Consider the following 21,544-nt stretch of genomic DNA (forward strand, 5'->3'; position numbering starts at 1 on the left):
TTGTCATCGTATACTAATGCTCGAGCGATAAAAAAGCAGCTGCTATCAAGGAGCCAGCCGTCCATCGATAGTCGACGAACGGTAGGTGAAGAAGAAATAGCAGCGGCACCTCAAGCGAGCTGAAAAACTCGCGCTGGTCAGCCAGGCGTGGCGTTTGGAAAAATGCTGAGACAGCGACGAGGACAGCAAAGGCTATATGGGGTGTTAAGCCGTGCCACAGTGCGCCGTGGAATACAGTCGGTAGATATAAAAACTATTTTTAATAATGCTTACACTGCAAAAAAGGAAAGAAATGGCACTGAAATCACGCGCAAGTAGTGCTCTCAGGACTAGGAAAAACTTTCAGGCCATCACGTTTCACTCCAGTAGTACTAGTGCGACAGCAGTTTGAGCAAATGTATGTTCGTGTGTGCATAGGACTGTGTGCTGTCGATGTTTAACACTAGGACTTTGCTTCTTTACCTGCAATATATATATATACATATATAATTATTCCTGCCATGCGAAAACGATGTAGTCACCCCTTTATAGGGTGACTACATCTCTTTCTGGTATGTTCATTTCAATAAAATAAATACTATGGCGAGAGCCTCCTATCACTAGATGAATATGTATGGATGTCCGCATAACTTCCCCTACCTCATGACCATCTATAAGTTAGTGTAACGCTATGAACTCCTGTAGCTGAGAAAGAGAGACAAGCTCTTTATTAGAGAGGTTAGCCCGGCGACCATACCTAGGACTCTACTCCAAATGGGATTGATGAAAAATGATATGATGTGTGCAGTGCACGTCACAGACACACAATACACACAAAACGTACTACAACACGCCACATGCGAACTAACCAGAGTATCTTGTTAAGACTAGGGTCTCTAATGAATGTTAAAAGCACCTTCGTTGCGAGAGACGCCCGGGAAGCGTTAGTCTGTGGGTCAAGTACGTGTCGCAGCTTAAGGCATAGCAGTATTTGATGCACCCGACCTAGTTGGCAAGGCAGCTCCTTTGAAGGGAACGACGACACAAAACACGGAACAGACGAACGGCAAACAAACACACAGAGTGCTGGATGCATATTCAGTGTGGGCATTAAGGCTGTTCTTTCTCATGGGAATTTATCGCAACCGCATATTAAGGGCGCTGTCTTCCCATACGATGCACGCAGGGTACAGCGGCGATATTATCCATTTAACTTGAGTTGCGCTGCCTAGCTGCTGCAGTCTACGAGTGTGCAACGTAACCTTACATCAACAAAAGAAAGACAACACACATGACAGTGTTGCAACTGCTGTAGAAATGGAGAGTCAACACCGTTTATTATACTGTAGATCGGCCAGAGACGAGACGAGACTATATCACTACTAACGATTCCAGCGAAGCTATGCGGAGAATATATGCGGAGAATATATGCGGAGAATATATATACGCCGGTGGTCTGCGTACGCAAGCCCCTTGTGTCCGCTAATCGAAAGCTACCAGCGCGGTGAAGGAGGAAACCACAGAGCGACGGCGCGCCTGCGCAAGATGGGGATTCCACGTTGCGCAGTCCGGCGATCCAGAAGCACACACTCACAACTGTCGCCGCTCCTCCTGTCACGTCTGTGTGTGCGTCACGCACCACTCTGCGGCTCCTCTTCCCTCGCTCCGTGGCACAGACCCCGCTAGTTGCTACATCGCCTAAAATACAGAAAAGGGGATGGAGAGGCAAACCGTATATCGTTGGTTTCATTAAGCTGCGACTAACCTCTTTCTTTTTAAATCCTTGGCACAAGTTACGTGAAACACCCTTGTAAGACATCATTTTAACCGACGCAGTACTGCCAGTGAGCGCCTGTCCTGCGTAATCAAGCATTAGATCACGATGTGAAACACGCACACATAATATCAACTGGTAGCAGTACTTCCAAAAAAAAAGTCGCGCACGATAATAAATACCCTCTTTGATTTTTTTATAATAAATTTCTTATATTTGGGCTACCATAATCTTGAGTGTGACACAAGGCAGAAAATAACTAAATGCATTCAGACGTACCTGGCATACACCTATCATCACAGTTTTTCCCTGCGCGGGCGTGCGTGCGTGTTCGGGACCTCAAAGAGGTGAGACGTAATGCTAGCGCATTTCTCTTGCATTTAACGCTAAATCACCACTGATCCTTCTTCTTAACGGGAAAGCGTAAAGGAGCCCGTGTCGTAGAAAATACGGTGTCCACATCGGACGTCGTTACGGCAAAAATATTTTCAAACTACACGTGCCCAGTCCCTCTATGACGCAGGTAATTTGCTGATATAATTGAATTTCTCAAGCTAACATATGCAGAAAAATCGCAAATTACAACTTACACACAACCTACTGACATGACAGCTCTCGAATCGTGATTTGACTGTATGAGAAAACACAATTCTGTTACGCGAAAAGTCAAAGGAACCCCTTTTCCAACATTTCTACAATTTACAGACCGGCCGCGGCGGCCGCCATTTGCGCGCGCTGGCACACAGGTGTCTTGGGGGCCACAGAGCGGCGCGCCCGGTTCCTTGCAATACCTCCAGCTGGCGCGCGCCTGCGCAGCATCGCGGCCCACGCAAGAGGCCGCGTTTCTACCACAAAGCCCGCCTTCGTGCATAGCGTTCGCCGCCAGCGTTTCCCGGTAAACGTTACGGTTCCATACGCTCCAGTTTCCGGGAGGCGTGAGAAGCAGTCAGGGATCTTTGAACGCTCTCGCGTTCGATTCTTAAAGGCGAAGCTTAAGTGTCCTCCAATTTCTTTCTTCTTTTTGTTTTTCTATTTCTTAATAGATGGCATGGAGTGAAAACGTGGACAGAGCTGTGCGTGATGGATGTTTTGTTAGAAGCAGCTACTTTTTCTTCATGCTACACAGCAGCTATTTTCGTTCAAGAGCTTCCAACCAGTCGTCTTGAGAATGTTGCCTCGCAGCTCTGGCGATTAACATGACACGCACGTGCGGTCATGTTCGGGAACTAAATCTCAACGGGGCAGTATCGTGCGCATAAAACGCTTCAAAAGATCTGCGCGTCTTCAACATTTTTTTAAGCACTGTCGCTAAGTATATTCGCGGCTTTCCTTAAAGCTGATTCAGAACAAGATCTTTTAAATGACATTGAACGTACCATAGCTCATTAATCATTTTAATCGGTCGTTGGATTAAACTGCGCATAGAGGAGTCAGTGGGGTCTTCTTTAAAGTTTTTTACCCGCAACGTCGGCTGCTCCATGCAGAGTTAAATAAAAGGTAAACAGGAAGTCCATTCAGATGCGCGAATGTCATGGAGCCGTGCGTCCCGTAAAAATTTAGAAGTGCTCGCATCTGGCCTCTTTCTTGTTGTTGTTCAACCTCAACTACTGTACGTTCCCAGAACGGGAAACTAACCTATTCTTGCCTGAGTGGTATCTAAAATTTTAGGAAAGCCGGCTCTCAAGAGCCGTCTTTCTACCTGTTTACCTACCTACCTGCCCAATTTCCTGCATGTAATGTTTTAAAGAAATATGGAAATTAATAATCCGGTGGCTGAAATCAACGACGCTGATGCTTGCTTTCTGGTTTTACTAATATTTTTTTCATGAGTACTTTATTTCACATTCTGGAATTACAGGATCCATATATTTAAATTGTTGTTTATTTGATTATTCAATAAATTTTAATGTTTTTAACGCAGAAATGAAACGAAACAACGAAGAAGGAAAATTTACAAAAGAGAAAGATTCCGTTAAGCTCGTACTCGTTTGCAATCTATTTTCTCAAGGTTTTATTTTCTCCTGCTGACGTTGAGGTTGCTTCGTAGCAACAAGGAACTTGTTTATTCAGGCATGCTAAAAAATTCGACCAGATTACCTTCGTATTTCGAAAAAGAATTAGACAGGTTCATCAATATATATATATATATATATATATATATATATATATATATATATATATATATATATATATATATATATATATATATATATACACCTCTTTTCAAGGTGTGTGCCGTACCTGCACGCGGCCGGAGACGGCAGAGGAGCACTGCGTCGGTCTTCGTGACCTCTATTTGCTCGCGACGTCGGCTTGTTTACGTTTACGTCGTAAAGGATTGCGAAAGCAACGGGGTCGTAGTCCCAACACCTGTTTACGAGCTGGCGTCGAGCGCAGATGTCGGAGAAAACACGTTCGCACGCTTTTTATTTTTTTTTTTTTTTGCCTGAGCTGAAATGACGAGAGAGCCGGCCGTGTTTTGCCAATTCTGGCTTGACGTCTTATTCCTTTGTAGTTGAAGGGGGCCCACAACCCAGCCTGCGACACGGGCAGCTTTGACGACATCTTCGCGCACCTCGTCTGTGTAGGCCTCGTCATAATAAGGAAGGTCAAGTGTTCCAGCGGATGCTCGACGAGCTGGTAAGTCGTGCATTATGGGAACCGGAGGTTCTGACTCGGCGTTTTCAAAGGAATGTTCCTCAGACGGCCGTACCAGCACGATTTACGTTCCTCATGTTTATTTGCCTGAATGATGTATACTTCAACAACGTTAAGGGGTGACCCTTGACGGTGCGCACGTTTTCGTAAGTTGTCGTTAATAATCTCGTTTGTCCTTCGACCCTGAGTGCGGCATTGGTCAAATCCAAGGTGTTGCTCCTGGGCGGTTAACCATATCAATCAGCTAATCACAGCCAGATTGCGTCTTGTTGTTCACTGAGGTGAGCCGCATTGCCGCGTCAAGGAAAGCAATTTTTGCTACGTTATTTAATGACATTGGAAAGCAGATTATTCAGCCTCGAAGAGGTCGACATATTCAATGCAAAGGCGAGCGCTGAGGGCGCTCCGGAGCTTCCTCAAATCGAGCGGTATTCTCGGTAAACATTGAGTAGGGTGTTGATTATGTCTTGCAAGCTTACTGTATTCGCTTAACTTTGCTGCAGACTTGCTTTCATTCTGTGTCAGGCTTCACGTGCCTCTTTGTGAACATTTTCCCGTGTTTTCTTGTGTGCCCATACTTCGGTGTAGCTATGTGACTGGTCTTTACGTTTCAGTGGTACAGCCTTCTTTCTTTGTGTGACATGACTTAAACGTTGAGAGTGTTTAAATTGTTTATGCGCCTTGACTTTAAGTGTGTCTTACTTAATTCTACGGGTTTACTTAAAGTTTTAATGCGATATAATGCGGCTTTTTTTATGTCTGTGGCCCTCTTTATTTGCATTTCTATAGGAAAATTAGTATCCAGCGCCAATTAAAAGTAATAACGTTGCCTAAACATCATATATCTAAACAGTGCAATTTAATTCGCAGTAACTAAACACGGACGTGCGGCTGTATTAGAAGGCTATGATTTTGCAAAGGCAAATTTTATTCTTCATTTTAATATAGTCTAACCGTGGAGTGGAAGCTACGCCTCTACTGAACCAATAAAAATCAGGATCGTGTGAATGCACCTCTCCTCTCTGTTGTGTCGTACTCCATGTCGTGGCATTGAAAGTATCCTTCTTTAGCGCACTCCTGACCCGTCTCGAGCGGCAGCGTACTTTGTGTGTAGCCTCCCTTCCTATGGTAGATGGCAGCAAAACCACAGTCATGAAGTTCTGCAAACGAACGTCACTGGCTATAGATTCTTTGAACGAGATACCGAAGCAGGCCAGCGTGTATATTTAGGACTGAACGTGACCACTGTTACGACTTTGAGGTGGTCCCGTAGCGCTCGTCACCCGTTTCGTGACAGAGCGTTGGTAGCGAAGACTCCGAGTCAGGCGTCGGTGAGAATAACAAAAGGGACTTTATACACTATATACAGGTCATTATACAGGACATGAAGGGATCGGCACTGGGGCCGAGAGCTCACAGCAAACGCGACTGTTCTCGCACGGCGACGTCCGGCGAAAACGCGTGACACATCTCACTCCAGTCGAGAGCGGCACTCTGCTCCCGGTGGGTCGGCGGATCCGGTTTTCCAGGCGGCGCGCCGCGGCTTATAATCCCCCAGAAACCATTGTCACTCAAACGGCCCAATACAAAGTGAGCACTCGACGGTCGTCGGAAGAGGTCCAACCAGCGACCACGCTGGCCACCTCGTTCAAAGTTGGCGGGCGCGGTGACCTCCAGGGAAGGGGAGGTACGGCGCCGGGCTGTCTGGCACTTGGCGACACGTTTGAACATGTTGCCCGCCGATGCTTCTCCGGAGGACACCACTGCCTGACGGCTCAGCATCTTGACTTGTCAAGGGAGAATTAGGGCGCTGTGCCTTTCGGCGCAGCCCCGGGTTTGTCCAAAGGGCGCTCGCAGGAAAATTCTGCATCTTGCAGATTCGGAATCCGGGCTTGTGGTAATGGCACAACAGCATCCCCGCCCTCAGATAAGGCGCCGGGAAGACGAGCTGCCTCCACGTGGCTCGGATGCCAGGCGCGCACGTTCGTCAGGCTCGTCCAAGTTTACGTCCAGTGTCGGGACGCCAGGTCACTCCACGTGCCCAGGTCCCACTCGCCAGGACAGGAGCTCGGCTCACCGCGTTGTCGCCAAGGCACCTCAACCAGCTCCGCTCGGGTCGTTCCTAAGCCCTTGCTTCTCGCCACTGGTCCCGGTTGGTTGTTCTGCAGCTTGCAAAACCGACCGGCAAAAGGCAACACCCAACACGAACAAGTGCCCTCTGTCTCCCGTCAAACACCAGACAAGGCTATAATCCAAATCAACCTAACTGAATTGCTATCCCCCTTTTTGCTCCCGCTGCAACAAGAGGCAGGTGTACGATCTAGTATACAAGGCTCAAACAACCCTTTTTCAAATGAACAACACACCAAAAGATCAGGGACAATTAATAATCAGCAATAACAATGACAAATAGAATGGTCCCCTTGAAATCACTTGGACCGAAAACATACTACTGAGGAAGCAAATGAGGTCATTCATTTTTCCCGGCGATATTTTCGCGGAATCCGAAGCTGCTTATATTTGCGACCCTGCTTATCCGTGTAGCGGCGGTACAATAAGCCAGATTCCTTGCCAAATGAAACCCACTTTTTTTCCACTCCCCGTTTGACGCTCTTCCTCAGATCGGCTAGTGAACAGTCTTCCTGTTGCTCGCGAATCAGAGTTTCTCTTTCAACTGCCGCCTGCTCCTGCCAGCTGGCGGAAACCGGAGCGAGTGTGGAGCCCGCGTCGCCTAATTGCGGCGTCGCGTCTACATCGCGGCTAGCACTGCACGCGTCACTCCCACTCACTTCCAGGACCCGCTCGCCTAGGCCAGCCTCCGGGCTCTGCCTCTCCCGTGACTGCTCGCCACTCAAGTTACCTTGATCAGTCCGTGTGCCGCACCGCCTTTCGCTCACCGACGCAAAGTCAAGTTCCCTCGACAGCGGGAGCGCTTTGGATCGCGTGAGCGCCATGTACGCCACGTCGGCAAAGAATGATTTGCCCTGATCCTTCAGCAGCTGCTCCGAGTTATTTGAGAAAAGGTAGGAAAAGTGCTCCGGGAGGGCGGCAGACACAGCGGCTTCTGTGTTCAGTTTCCCAAACTCTCCTTCAATGATAACCGTTGCGATCGGTAAACAGACACTCTCCTCCTCGGCCACTTGCCGTATCCAAGCGCACTCTCCCGTAAGATCACTCGAGGAGACGAAAGACGGGTGAACAACGTCCATAGTTGCTGCAGAGTCCCGAAGTGCTCGGCACTTCTTACCGTTTATCTTAATTTCCTGCACATAGGGCTCCAATAGACGTATGTTTTTGTGAGTTTCCTGTATTGTTGCAAAAGCAATTCTCTCTGGGCAGCTTGCAGTGATGTGCCCTTGCTTTTTGCAATTGTAGCAGGTTAACGGTTTCCGTTTTTCAAAAGAACGCGTCGTATCGTTTCGCTGTTTCGGACCATCGTCATCATTCTGAGATGCATTCTGTCCTTCCCTTACAGTTTCTTTGGGAAGGGACTCGTCTTCCCGAAACTCGCGACGCGTGATTTGCTTCCGTTCATCGGGCTTCCCGGAAAACCCATCTCTCCTATCTGCTTTTTCTACGCGCACTGCCTTGCTGTGCAAGCTGCGGCGGGTGTAATACTCTTCCGCTAACTCTGCTGCCTTGTTTAGGTTAACCTCCTTTAGCCTATCTTGCAGCCAGAGCCGGACATCCTCATCAATGCAACGGTAGAACTGCTCCAACGCGATGCATTCGACGATTTTGTCGCGGTCGTCGTAAACTTCTTCGCCCTTCAGCCATTCCACCAGGTCGGCTTTTAGACGAAACGCGAAGTCAACATTCGACTCCTTGCCCTTTTTTGCATACCGGAACCTCTGCCGGAAAGCTTCGGGCGACAATTTGTACTTCCGCAGTAGCGCTTCCTTCACATCACTGTAGCTCTCAAACGCCTCTTTCGATAAGCAAGTTATTACGTCTGATGCCTCCCCAGGAAGCAAGGCTAACAGATTCTGTGCCCAGAGGGATCGCTCAATGCTATTCCGTTCGCACACGTGCTCAAATTTCACGAGGTATTTGGCCATATCCTCTCCGACGACAAAGGGTGGAAGTTGATCGCGTATTCTTGGAACGTTAGCAGTGAGACTAGGCGCCGGCGAGCTATTTCGAGTCTCCAACTCTTTCATTTTAAGCTCGTGCTCGCGACGTTCCCTTTCTGCCTGCAACTCCCGACGTTCCTTTTCTGCCTGCCACTGCCGACGTTCCTTTTCTTTCCTTTCCTCTTCGCAACGTTCCTTCTCCCTCTTTTCCTCCTCGCGACGTTCCTTTTCTTTCCTTTCCTCCTCGCAACGTTCCTTCTCCTCCCTTTCCCGACGTTCATTGATACCCGCCAAGCCTCTGCGGCTTCCTCAGCCGTTACGTCCCCAGTCCTCATGACCTCAAGGATCGCATTCTTTCTTTTGGTTGAGCCCAACTCAATGCCCAACTCCTCACAAATTTCGAGAAGTTCCTTCACCTTGTACTTCTCCATCGTTCACACTGTCCTCCTGCTGTTTACCCTTTTTGAATATACCTGCCGTACGCTACTATAATGTACTAGTAAGACATATGCAAGTATTTCACACACTGCCCTGTTTACCCCCTCAGCATCCCCTGGTTTTCAAAACACTCTTACTAGGCTTGAAACACACAAGGTTATCACAATGCAATACCAAATCCTTCCCTAAGCTACTATAACCTGTGTCAGAGAAAGTCTGGTGTTTGAGGTAAACTTCAGGCACTCACCGCGCCGAGGTAGCTGATGCCGGTCAATCCCGTAGCTGCCATCCACTGTTACGACTTTGAGGTGGTCCCGTAGCGCTCGTCACCCGTTTCGTGACAGAGCGTTGGTAGCGAAGACTCCGAGTCAGGCGTCGGTGAGAATAACAAAAGGGACTTTATACACTATATACAGGTCATTATACAGGACATGAAGGGATCGGCACTGGGGCCGAGAGCTCACAGCAAACGCGACTGTTCTCGCACGGCGACGTCCGGCGAAAACGCGTGACACATCTCACTCCAGTCGAGAGCGGCACTCTGCTCCCGGTGGGTCGGCGGATCCGGTTTTCCAGGCGGCGCGCCGCGGCTTATAAGCCCCCAGAAACCATTGTCACTCAAACGGCCCAATACAAAGTGAGCACTCGACGGTCGTCGGAAGAGGTCCAACCAGCGACCACGCTGGCCACCTCGTTCAAAGTTGGCGGGCGCGGTGACCTCCAGGGAAAGGGAGGTACGGCGCCGGGCTGTCTGGCACTTGGCGACACGTTTGAACATGTTGCCCGCCGATGCTTCTCCGGAGGACACCACTGCCTGACGGCTCAGCATCTTGACTTGTCAAGGGAGAATTAGGGCGCTGTGCCTTTCGGCGCAGCCCCGGGTTTGTCCAAAGGGCGCTCGCAGGAAAATTCTCCATCTTGCAGATTCGGAATCCGGGCTTGTGGTAATGGCACAACACCACTCTGCACTCCGCCTTACATACACTCGATGAGGTGAGAGATATCGAACGTCTCGTTTCATTGTGCCCGCACTTAGACTCCGAAAGGCAAAAGCTGCTCGAAAGCTCGCAGAATAAGGGCCTCTTACGTGAGAGTGCTCATCGGCGGGCGTTTTTGGAAAGGCTCAACATTACTGGGAAATAAGTGTCACGCCTTGTCATCGCTTCCCTTCGTCACAAGGCAATTTACCTGGAGTCTGCTCCATAAGCTATATTGATCCAGGGAAAAATAATATTCAACAATATGTTCCCCCAGGAAGAGTCAATGCGTGGCAAGGTTGTGACAGCTGTTCACAACATTTCTACTTTTCTCGCTCTACAAATTTCTACTCGGCAACATCTCAAAAATTTTTACAGGCGAATAAAAAACATCATGAGTTAAGAGTTTCACGCAGGAGGCTTTCGGACTCAGAGCTACATTTATCCGTAGAATATAACCAAAAACAGCATCTTTAGGTGCCACAACCAGCAAAACAACCACCAAAATATAAGTGACTTATCGAGGGTAAAAGTTATTTATGCCAGAAGACGACGTTAGAGTAACACGCATGCTGTGACCGCATATTGGTGCTTATAAAATTTTAAATTATTTGCTTTGTGTTCTAAATGAAAGCGCTGAATTGAAATGAAACGAAACAAAAATAAAAGTTTTCACCTCAGATTTATGGCGCACTTTCATGTCAGGAAAGCAATGAAATCAGCGATAAACGCAGCCTAGTATTTGCTAGGTCACGCAGTAACGTTATCGCTGCCGCTGTTCGGGGGCGATAAAAATTCACTTTCAGCTGCAATCTTTCCCACCAAAACTAATCTTACTCTGCCAGACAAAGGCTTAAACGGTTACGAAAGCGTGATCTACCAAACTAGTCGGGCTCAGCCGGTATCGTGGCGTCTTGTGGAGCAGTTCTAGCCCCGATTTGTCTGCGCGCAATGGAGCGGAAACAAAGCGCAGTAATATGTCTTCCCCTGTTTCCAGATCGCAGACGTGCCTTTGAAACTGGCGGCAACTTTAATTAAACCCTGCACTGTCCGCGGTCGGCGCTTCGACGCAACCTGAACTCTTCAGTCCCAATTGTTACCGCACCATTACGACCCCTGCAGTCCGCTTTCTTGAGACAGACTCCGTCGGGCCACTTGGATAATTGCGTGGCCTTGTGTTCGGCCACAAAATTTATGGTCCTTCCTTAAACTCTCGCAGGGACGGTCTGCTGCCTGGCTGCATCGGCCGTTCGGTTTACGACCCGTAAGGAGGAGGAGCACTTCTCGAAATACCGCACTGCTTCTTCGCAGCCAAGTATCTCTCGGCAGTATTGCAGTGTGGCTGGCAAACAAAGCTGTGCCCCGATCGCGGTCCCTTAAGGCACACCGATTTTATTATCAATTTTATTACTGTGTTGCTGTCACTCGCCGAGTCGGTTTCCTTGCCTCAGCTGTCACGTCGGCCCGTCGTATATAGAGTTGCTGACTGCGGGTGCAAATAATCGGTACAGAATTGAACACAATCACTGTAGCGTTGCAGCACTTCTTTTTTTCCACGGAGATATAGCTGCTATGGTTTCACTGCTCTATTGTCTTGACGTCAGTCGTCGCCGCCAGTGCCTGTCGTTAGAATCCCATACTGTTTTGACAGAGCTTCGTAAACAAAGTTGCACAGCCCAACGAAGATTCGAATTCGAATTTTATCTCTTGGTCACTCTGTCGGCTTCTTTCTTTTTTTTTCTTTTATAACTTTCAAACGCATGCCCGGATGTCGCAGTAAACACTTCGCCTCTAAAATAGCGCGCCTATAGCCTTTTGAGCGTTCGGTAAAATGGTTGGCTCGATCAATCAGCGCCGAGGTGAAAGAACGTCAACGAAGCCATTGGCAACAAGCGGAAGCCACGACATATATAAAAGAGGAGGAAGAAAAACAGCTGCGATTCTTCACGTTACCACCAGCAAGGATCTCCACCTACAAAAACAAAACCTTTTTTATTATTCCGAAGTCATATAATATATATATATATATATATATATATATATATATAGTGCAACTAACGGTGGGTGTGCTCTGGACCACCGTCAGTCTCACTCCACTCCTCAAAGAGGCGGGACGCATGTCGAGTGAGCTCCTGAAAAACACGTTGTAATGTGGTGAAAGCAGTTTAAATCATCAACCGGGTACCTCAGTGAGATGCAACGTAGTGTCGCCGCTTTCTTCTCGCATTTACCGCTCAACCTTCACTGAACTTTTTTTTTATTATTGACGTAATGTTTACAGGAGTTATTACTTCGCGCCTTTACGTTACCACCAGCAAGGATCTCCACCTACAAAAACTTTTTTTTATTATTCCGAAGTCATATAATATATGTATATATTGTACTGTAAAATAGGGAGCAGTGGGGCTGTGGCTAGGAGAGAGACAACGACGACGAGAAGGAACAACCTTGTTTCGGTGCTCGGTCGGCTACACTACCTCTCACTGCTCCAACGTTCTAGTCGCGAACGCTTACTGTTCAAAGTGCTTCGCGACATTTGGTGGAAGGTGCTGGGCTTATTGCCATCCTGGAACTCCGAAGCCGCACGATCCCTGTCACATCTCCCATGCCTGAGGAGACTAGCCCTACCGCGCCACTCATGGCACCGCCTCCAGTCGTCTGTCCTGGTGCGCCACGCCAACGGGATCCTCCCATATTCAATGGAACTGACGATCATGACGTAGAGGACTGGCTGTCGTCATACAACCGAGTGAGTGCCCACAACAAATGGTCTGAAGCTGACAAGCTTGGCTACGTCCCCTTCTACCTTTCCGGGGTCGCCCATCTTTGGTTCCGCAACCATGAGGCTGACTTTTCCACCTGGTCAGCATTCCGAACGGCACTTCAAGAAGTATTCGGTCGCCCTGCTGTGCGCAAACTTCGGGCTGAACAACAGCTTCGCTGTCGTGCCCAACAAAAGGGCGAAACCTTTACGAGCTACATTGAAGATGTAGTTGACATCTGCCGGCGTATAGACCCAGATATGACCGAAGATAACAAGGTCAAGAACATATTGAAAGGCATAGAAGACGACGCCTTCCAGATGCTCTTGGCAAGGAATCCTCAGACGGTCAACGACATCATAACGCTTTGCCAGAGCTATGAGGAGCTGCGCAAACAGCGGCTTTCTACGCGCCGAGCTCTCGCTCCGGACGTCGCGCTTTCAGCTCTGAGTGATGGTGTCACTTCTACTCCTTGCAGTTCCGAAATTTTCGACAGAATCAAGCAATTTGTACGAGAAGAAGTGGCGCGCCAACTCTCTCTTCTGCCAGTCACTCCAGCCTCAGAGCCGCGCTTGTCTCCAGATCTCCGTCACCTGATACAAGAACAAGTCGCTAACGCAGTACCACTTGCTCATCCACCGCCTCCTACGCCTGTGCCACTTACGTACGCTGCCGTTGTCGCTAATCCAAGGCCTCCTTCTGCAGGTAATCAGTCCAGACTTACCAGCGCCTTTCCCTCACCTCCGCAAGCAGCTGCAACATATTCTCCTGCCCCCCCAAGCAGCTACTGGCCGCCACAGCAGCCCGTGCGCCCACCTCGCCAATATTTCCAACAGTCTACGCCCGCTGTTCTCAATCCATGGCGCACCCATGACAATCGGCCTATCTGTTATTCGTGTGGCCTACCTGGGCATGTAGCACGGCTTTGCCGCCGGCGTGGATGGTATCCTTCGGATTCTCCGAGAGCACAAAGTAACGGTTTCGACTCTCCGTCCCGTTCTGCTCCTGCCGCTCAGCCCTTCGAAGCCTCGTCTCCTCTTTCCCGACCCTTCAATACCCGTCGGTCTCCGTCTCCCCGTCGGCGTTCTCTGTCGCCGCTTATCCGTCGTCCTGAAGCTATCCGAGAGGAAAACTAAGGACCGCAGTTCCGGAGGCAAGAACTGCGATCTCAGCGAACTCCTCAAGACCTCATTTATTTCCTGCGAACGTCCTTGAAGTTTATGCAGAAGCCATTGCCGTTCATGCGCTTGTAGACACGGGAGCAGCAACATCAGTGATTTCGGACCAGCTTCGTCTTACCCTTAGAAAAGTCGCGACGACTTATTCAGCCATTTCATTACGTACAGCCAGCGCTGCGCCGATTGAACCCTTAGGGAAGTGTACAGTGCGTGTTGTTATATGCGGCGCTTTATACCATATTGAGTTCGTTGTTCTGCCTCGCTGCTCCCATGCCATGATTTTAGGCTGGGACTTTCTGTCCTCTCATCATGCCGTTATAGATTGTGGCCGTGCTGAACTCGTGCTGTCGCCATTCGACACCAACGTTTTTGAAGATACTGATGACACTTCCAGTCGTATGTTCGTCACCGCCGACACCGAGATTCCTCCATACTCTGCCGCACTTGTACCCGTTTCCTGCGTTGGGCTTTCCGACTCCACAGTTCTTTTCACGCCGTCTAAGCTTGTTGCTCGCCGCCATCCTTTCTTGCTTCCTTTTGCCCTTCTTGCCATTCGACAAGGTTTGAGCGCACTTTATGTATCCAACCTGTTTCCTTGCCCTGCTAGGCTGCTCCACAATGAGTGTCTTGGTTATGCCGACGAAATCGAACCAAGCTTCCTTTACGATGTGCCTGACGACCCGGCTTCTCCTCCGGTTGACGCTCTGGCCCTTCAAGTTTCTCCTCCCACGCCGCCATGTGACCCAACGTTTTACCAGAGTATTGATCCCAACCTCACTCCAGCGCAGCACGCCCAGATCGTCCATCTTCTAGACCGCTTTCGCACGTCATTCGACCTACAACAATCTCGCTTAGGCCGTACTTCCACTGTTGTCCATCACATCGACACCGGCAACCATGCGCCTTTACGCCACAGGCCGTATCGTGTATCCGCCACGGAGCGTAGCGTGATCGCTGAGCAAGTTGCAGACATGCTCCAACGCGGTGTCATACAACCTTCGCACAGTCCCTGGGCTTCTCCTGTAGTGCTGGTAAAAAAGAAAGATGGCACAATTCGCTTTTGCGTGGACTACCGGCGACTTAATCAGATCACACGCAAGGACGTTTATCCGCTACCCCGTATTGACGACGCGCTAGACTGCCTCCAAGGCGCTGAATTCTACTCATCCTTAGACTTACGATCCGGGTACTGGCAAGTGCCAGTGGCTGAGTCAGACCGTCCGAAAACGGCCTTCATCACACCTGACGGTTTATTCGAATTCACCGTGATGCCATTTGGCCTGTGTAATGCGCCTGCCACATTTGAAAGAATGATGGACAACATCTTGCGCGGCCTCAAATGGCAGATATGCCTGTGTTATTTGGACGACATCGTTATCTTTTCACCGGACTTCCCTTCCCACTTACTTCGACTTGAACGCGTCCTAAAGTGCATCGCCGATGCTGGCCTCCAGCTTAACTTGAAGAAGTGTCACTTCGCTGCTCGGCAGCTGGTCATCCTCGGCCATGTCGTGTCGAAAGAAGGTGTACTTCCTGATCCGGCGAAACTACAAGCTGTTGCCCAGTTTCCCCGACCAACGACTTTGAAAGAACTGCGCAGCTTCATTGGATTAGCGTCATACTTTCGCCGTTTCATTCGCAATTTTGCCACTATAATAGCACCTTTAACGCAGCTTCTTCATGGTGGCCACAACCTTTCACCCTGGTCACCGGATTGCGATGCCGCCTTCACAAAGCTGCGTCGTCTCTTGACGTCACCACCAATCCTGCGCCATTTCGACCCCAGTGCTCCAACTGAAATACACACGGATGCCAGTGGCGTTGGCCTTGGGGCCGTTCCCGCTCAGAGAAAGGCTGGCTTCGATGAGTACGTCGTTGCCTTCGCCAGTCGTGCACTCACTAAACCTGAATTGAACTATTCTGTCACAGAAAAGGAGTGCCTGGCTATAATTTGGGCCATAACCAAATTCCGTCCGTATCTCTATGGCCGCCCGTTTGATGTCATAACTGATCACCATTCGCTGTGCTGGCTGTCATCCCTAAAAGAACCGTCCGGTCGTCTTGCTCGATGGGCCCTTCGACTGCAGGAGTATGACATTCGCGTACTGTATCGTTCTGGCCGAAAACATTCGGATGCGGATGCCTTGTCTCGTTCGCCACTAACAGACGAGGCTAGCTTCCCGAACGCCTCATTGTCCGAGTCTTCCCTTGCTGCCACGGACATTCTTCTGGAGCAGAAGAAAGACCCATGGATTGTGTCCATGCTGCGTTTTTTGTCCAGCCCATCGACACCCACTAACAATCGCGCATTACGTCGCCAAGCGCATCACTTCTCCATTCGCGACGGGCTCCTGTACCGTCGCAACTACCTCCCGGACGGCCGCAAATGGTTGCTTGTCATCCCGCGACACCTGCGTTCGGATATTTGCGCAGCGTTCCACGACGATCCCCAATGCGCGCATGCAGGGGTACTGAGGACATACGCGCGTCTACGCCTTCGTTACTACTGGCGGGGGATGTATCGATTCATCCATCATTATGTCCGCTCCTGTTTGGTTTGCCAACGCCGTAAAGGTCCCCCTCGTCGTTCAACCACCCCATTTTTGCAGCCTTTGCTTTGCCCAGCACGTGCTTTTGATCGAGTCGGCATCGACATTTATGGACCTCTGCCAACCACATCCGATGGCAATCGCTGGGTAATCGTGGCCATCGACCATCTTACGCGCTATGCGGAAACTTCCCCTTTGTCCAGCGCTTCTGCACGTGACGTCACCTGGTTTCTCCTGCGCCACATCATCCTTCGCCACGGAGCTCCCAGGGAATTACTCAGTGACAGAGGCCGCGTCTTCCTGTCCGACGTCATCGAGGCTCTCCTCAAAGAATGCCGCATCATTCATCGCACCACTAGTGCGTATCATCCGCAGACTAATGGCATGACGGAGCGCTTTAATCGCACTCTTGGTGATATGCTGGCCATGTACGTTGCATCCGACCAAACCAAATGGGACCATGTTCTACCTTTTCTGACCTACGCTTACAACACCGCCACGCAGACTACCACGGGATTTTCGCCCTTCTTTCTCCTGTACGGACGCGAACCTTTTTCCACAATGGATACTATCCTTCCGTACCGCCCTGACTCCACGGAAACAACTACCCTATCCGAAGCTGCTGCACACGCAGAAGAGTGTCGCAAGCTTTCCCGTCTATTTACGTCAGAAGACCAGCAACGCCAGAAGCACCATCGAGAAAGTTCCAATGCTCCTGTATCCTATGCTCCTGGCTCGCTAGTGTGGCTTTGGGTTCCAGCCTCAACCACTGGACTGTCACCGAAACTCGCGTCGAAGTACCAAAACCCATACCGCGTGATCAAACAAACGTCTCCAGTCAACTATATTGTGGAACCCCTCGAGCTACCTTTGGATCATCGCCGTCGTGGCCGCGAAATTGTGCATGCCCAGCGTCTCAAGCCCTACTATGATCCGCCTGTGCTGTCCTACCCGTAGGTCACCGGGACGGCTTCCTTTTCCGCGGGGGAGATAACTGTACTGTAAAATAGGGAGCAGTGGGGCTGTGGCTAGGAGAGAGACAACGACGACGAGAAGGAACAACCTTGTTTCGGTGCTCGGTCGGCTACACTACCTCTCGCTGCTCCAACGTTCTAGTCGCGAACGCTTACTGTTCAAAGTGCTTCGCGACAATATATATATATAGTGCAACTAACGGTGGGTGTGCTCTGGACCACCGTCAGTCTCACTCCACTCCTCAAAGAGGCAGGACGCGTGTCGAGTGAGCTCCTGAAAAACACGTTGTAATGTGGTGAAAGCAGTTTAAATCATCAACCGGGTACCTCAGTGAGATGCAACGTAGTGTCGCCGCTTTCTTCTCGCATTTACCGCTCAACCTTCACTGAACTTTTTTTTATTATTGACGTAATGTTTACAGGAGTTATTACTTCGCGCCTTTACGTTACCACCAGCAAGGATCTCCACCTACAAAAACTTTTTTGTATTATTCCGAAGTCATTTAATATATATATATATATGTATATATATATATATATATATAGTGCAACTAACGGTGGGTGTGCTCTGGACCACCGTCAGTCTCACTCCACTCCTCAAAGAGGCAGGACGCGTGTCGAGTGAGCTCCTGAAAAACACGTTGTAATGTGGTGAAAGCAGTTTAAATCATCAACCGGGTACCTCAGTGAGATGCAACGTAGTGTCGCCGCTTTCTTCTCGCATTTACCGCTCAACCTTCACTGAACTTTTTTTTTTATTATTGACGTAATGTTTACAGGAGTTATTTCTTCGCGCCTTTACGTTACCACCAGCAAGGATCTCCACCTAGAAAAACTTTTTTGTATTATTCCGAAGTCATTTAATATATATATATATATGTATATATATATATATATAGTGCAACTAACGGTGGGTGTGCTCTGGACCACCGTCAGTCTCACTCCACTCCTCAAAGAGGCAGGACGCGTGTCGAGTGAGCTCCTGAAAAACACGTTGTAATGTGGTGAAAGCAGTTTAAATCATCAACCGGGTACCTCAGTGAGATGCGACGTAGTGTCGCCGCTATCTTCTCGCATTTACCGCTCAACCTTCACTGAACTTTTTTTTATTATTGACGTAATGTTTACAGGAGTTATTTCTTCGCGCCTTTACGTTAAACCGGCTACTTTCCGCCGCACAGCAAACAAAATGAGAGCACAAAATGTGCCGAAAAAGCCTGTATACAGCCAGAGAGCACGAACACGTTCAAAGGTCTGCACGCTAGTCCAGCAAGAGACAAAGGATAGCACACGAATACGCACGAACATGCATACGCATGTACAGTTGCGCAAATAAATATAAGCTAGTATTTGAAATTGTCCGAGAACAGGCACATAAGTTCAACGTGTTGCAGAAGAGTTGACTAGCTCAAGTACACATACTTACATAACATTCTACATGTACCTACTTAACATTTAACGAGCTTAGAGTTGTATGACATATCTAGCATACGTAATGATGTCCTTATTGAAATGTTGAACCTAAAATGATATGTACATCTGAAATATTGTTTTCTAAGGAAAGCTTTAAAACGACAAGTGCCTCTCTCTGTAACGCCGTCGTCGGCCACGAGTCAATTATTTTCCAGGTAAATGGCCGATGTTCAAATAATAATAATTTGGCTCTCAACGTCCGCCTTGCCGTCTCGTGTCTTGGGTACGCGAAAGAGGTATAGCACATCATCGTCTTTGTGACCACAAGGGTATAGCAGACTAGGGGTGCGTTCTATCATATAGAGGGCCGCTTCTGTGCTGTATGTGTGCTCGCAGAGATTCGTGAAGTCTCAAAATTTTCGTTATCGGTCAGATTTGACGAAATAGACAGCTTTATGTACATGGGTCTATCTGGAATAGCTCCGAACACTTAGAACTCTTGAGCAAGCCAGTTGTTCTTTTTCTTCGCAATATAACATCCCTCTCAGGAGCTGGCGGACTTTACCGCGGGAAGCAGGGGCAAAGGCAACGCAGTACTGCTTGTTAATGATACGTTGTAGAGAGAGACGACTTTCTCTCGTTTAATTGTGTGTCGTTGCGCCCCTTTTAGGGAGGCAAGGACTCCTTCCCTTTTAAGGAGGTTTCGAGTCGTTCTAAAGCTATTTAAGCACCTCCACTGCCTTCTTTTAGCTTTCAACAGACTAGCTTAAGTGCCTGGGCACAAGGGCATACTCATTAACGGAATTGCATACCAGTTAAGAAAGGCATCTCTGGGTGCTCCGATTATTCCAATCCCGTGTACATCAGCTTTCCTCATAGCGACTTGATTTCGGTTACAAATGGTGTTAATCGAATTTTCTGTCCCGTCTCGAGCAAACTAACCAGATTTTCGGTTTGTGACGTCCTTGGTACAGTACACTCTGCCAAATGAACAAACTGAAATTTCCGGTACTATATAGGCTACGTTGTCGCTTATCAAATATAAATTTTTAGTTGCACAGAGCTGGTCTGGCGCCCTCACCGTTTTGTTCTTTTAATGGGAAAGATGAGTCCAAAGGTAACTCTTTTTTTGTCACGAATTTATAATTGCACGAAAAGTAACCTTAGAAAGCCCATTGTGCTTTCTTGGATCAGGCTTAACAAATCCGGATTTACTATTATTGGGTGCCTGGGCTCTTAGGCACGATGATATGAAGGTTTACTTTGAATTTCAAGACAATATTTTAGGCAATTCTGAACCTAATATGTTAACATTGTCATGAATTTATTCCATTCATGTTATGTTTACTTTATATATGTTCTTAATTATTCCTTCATATTCAATAAAATAATTTTTAGGTTCTGGTTCTTTTGATGGTAACCTAACAATTCACCACTAGCGGTTTTAAACTATTACAGAGTCTGCTTTTCTTGGCTCGTTGTTCAGTTTCGTGCCTTTGGCGCCGTCCGCAGGGAGTTCCGTTATCCTCTACGGGAGATTGTCAAGAAGCGGATGGCTATTATTATTATTATTATTATTATTATTATTATTATTATTATTATTATTATTATTATTATTATTATTATTATTATTATTATTATTATTATTATTATTCGTTACTGTATTGGGTTGTCTGATTACTCTGTGATCTGATTATTGGCAAATCTGCGTCAGTGCGTATGCGCCATTGTTACCTCAGGCATCACATCTACGTCGATTTTACGAGAAGTTTTCTTCAAGTAGCTGGCTATCTAGCACCATACGGGGTTAAAAAGTTTACCAGTGGGACCAACGAGCAGGGCGCAAGAATTGCACGTCGGACTAGCGTGGGGGTGGGGGGGGCGAGGGGGGGTCTGTGACGACAGTAGCAAGGCGACTATGATGGTTACGGTGATACCAGTATGATGACGACAGTACGACGACAGATTCTCCGGTGAAGACGCGTTACAACGTTTTTCCTTAAAGCTCACTCACGCTAGGCCGACCCGACACTGATTTCAATCTGCCGACTCTCGGCAACAGCGTTTTTTCCTTCGTGTCAGCGCCTCTGTGCACTGTACCGACGCCGACAATCTGGCGACGGTCAGCGGAGGGCTCGGCGCTTTGTGACGGTTGGCGCAAGTGTGACGCTGTAAGCAATCATTTGCTTAAAGAAGAAACAGAAGTCACGCATATTGTATATTGATCTCCAGTCTCTACCGCATTCGTTATCATCTTATGAAAATTTTGTGCGCCTCTACACGGCTTTCTTGCTCAAGTTGTCTTCTGTAAAGGGCACTACGTTACAACTAATGTTTCTGAAAACATAACGATTATTTGGAAATTGTGAATAAGGGGCACTACTGAATGCAGTGATGATGTTTAAATCCTGCAATGTTTAGTCCTCGTCTTATGTACAAGACCAAATAATTGTTAGAAACAGGCCCTTTATTAACAAACGTATGTAGCCTGGTAGGAAGCCTCTAATGCGAATCATTAATTGTGCCGTAATTGTGTATCAAACCTGCCTGTAACAGCTTATATGGTATGATTACTGAGGTGAGTGGTAGCGTGAAGAAAAGAAGACAGAGAAATATGAGTGATGTGGTATCATGCGGCGGCAGAACAATGCAATTATTTTACTCGCGATTTCTTTTCTACTCATTCCAGACAAGAGGTACAAGTGCTAGACAATTCCCACGATCAAACTGTTTAGAATTCATGCAATTCTGTCGACTATGCAAGTTATC

Source organism: Dermacentor variabilis, chromosome 4 (assembly GCF_050947875.1).
Source record: "Dermacentor variabilis isolate Ectoservices chromosome 4, ASM5094787v1, whole genome shotgun sequence".
Taxonomy (NCBI): Eukaryota; Metazoa; Arthropoda; class Arachnida; order Ixodida; family Ixodidae; genus Dermacentor; species Dermacentor variabilis.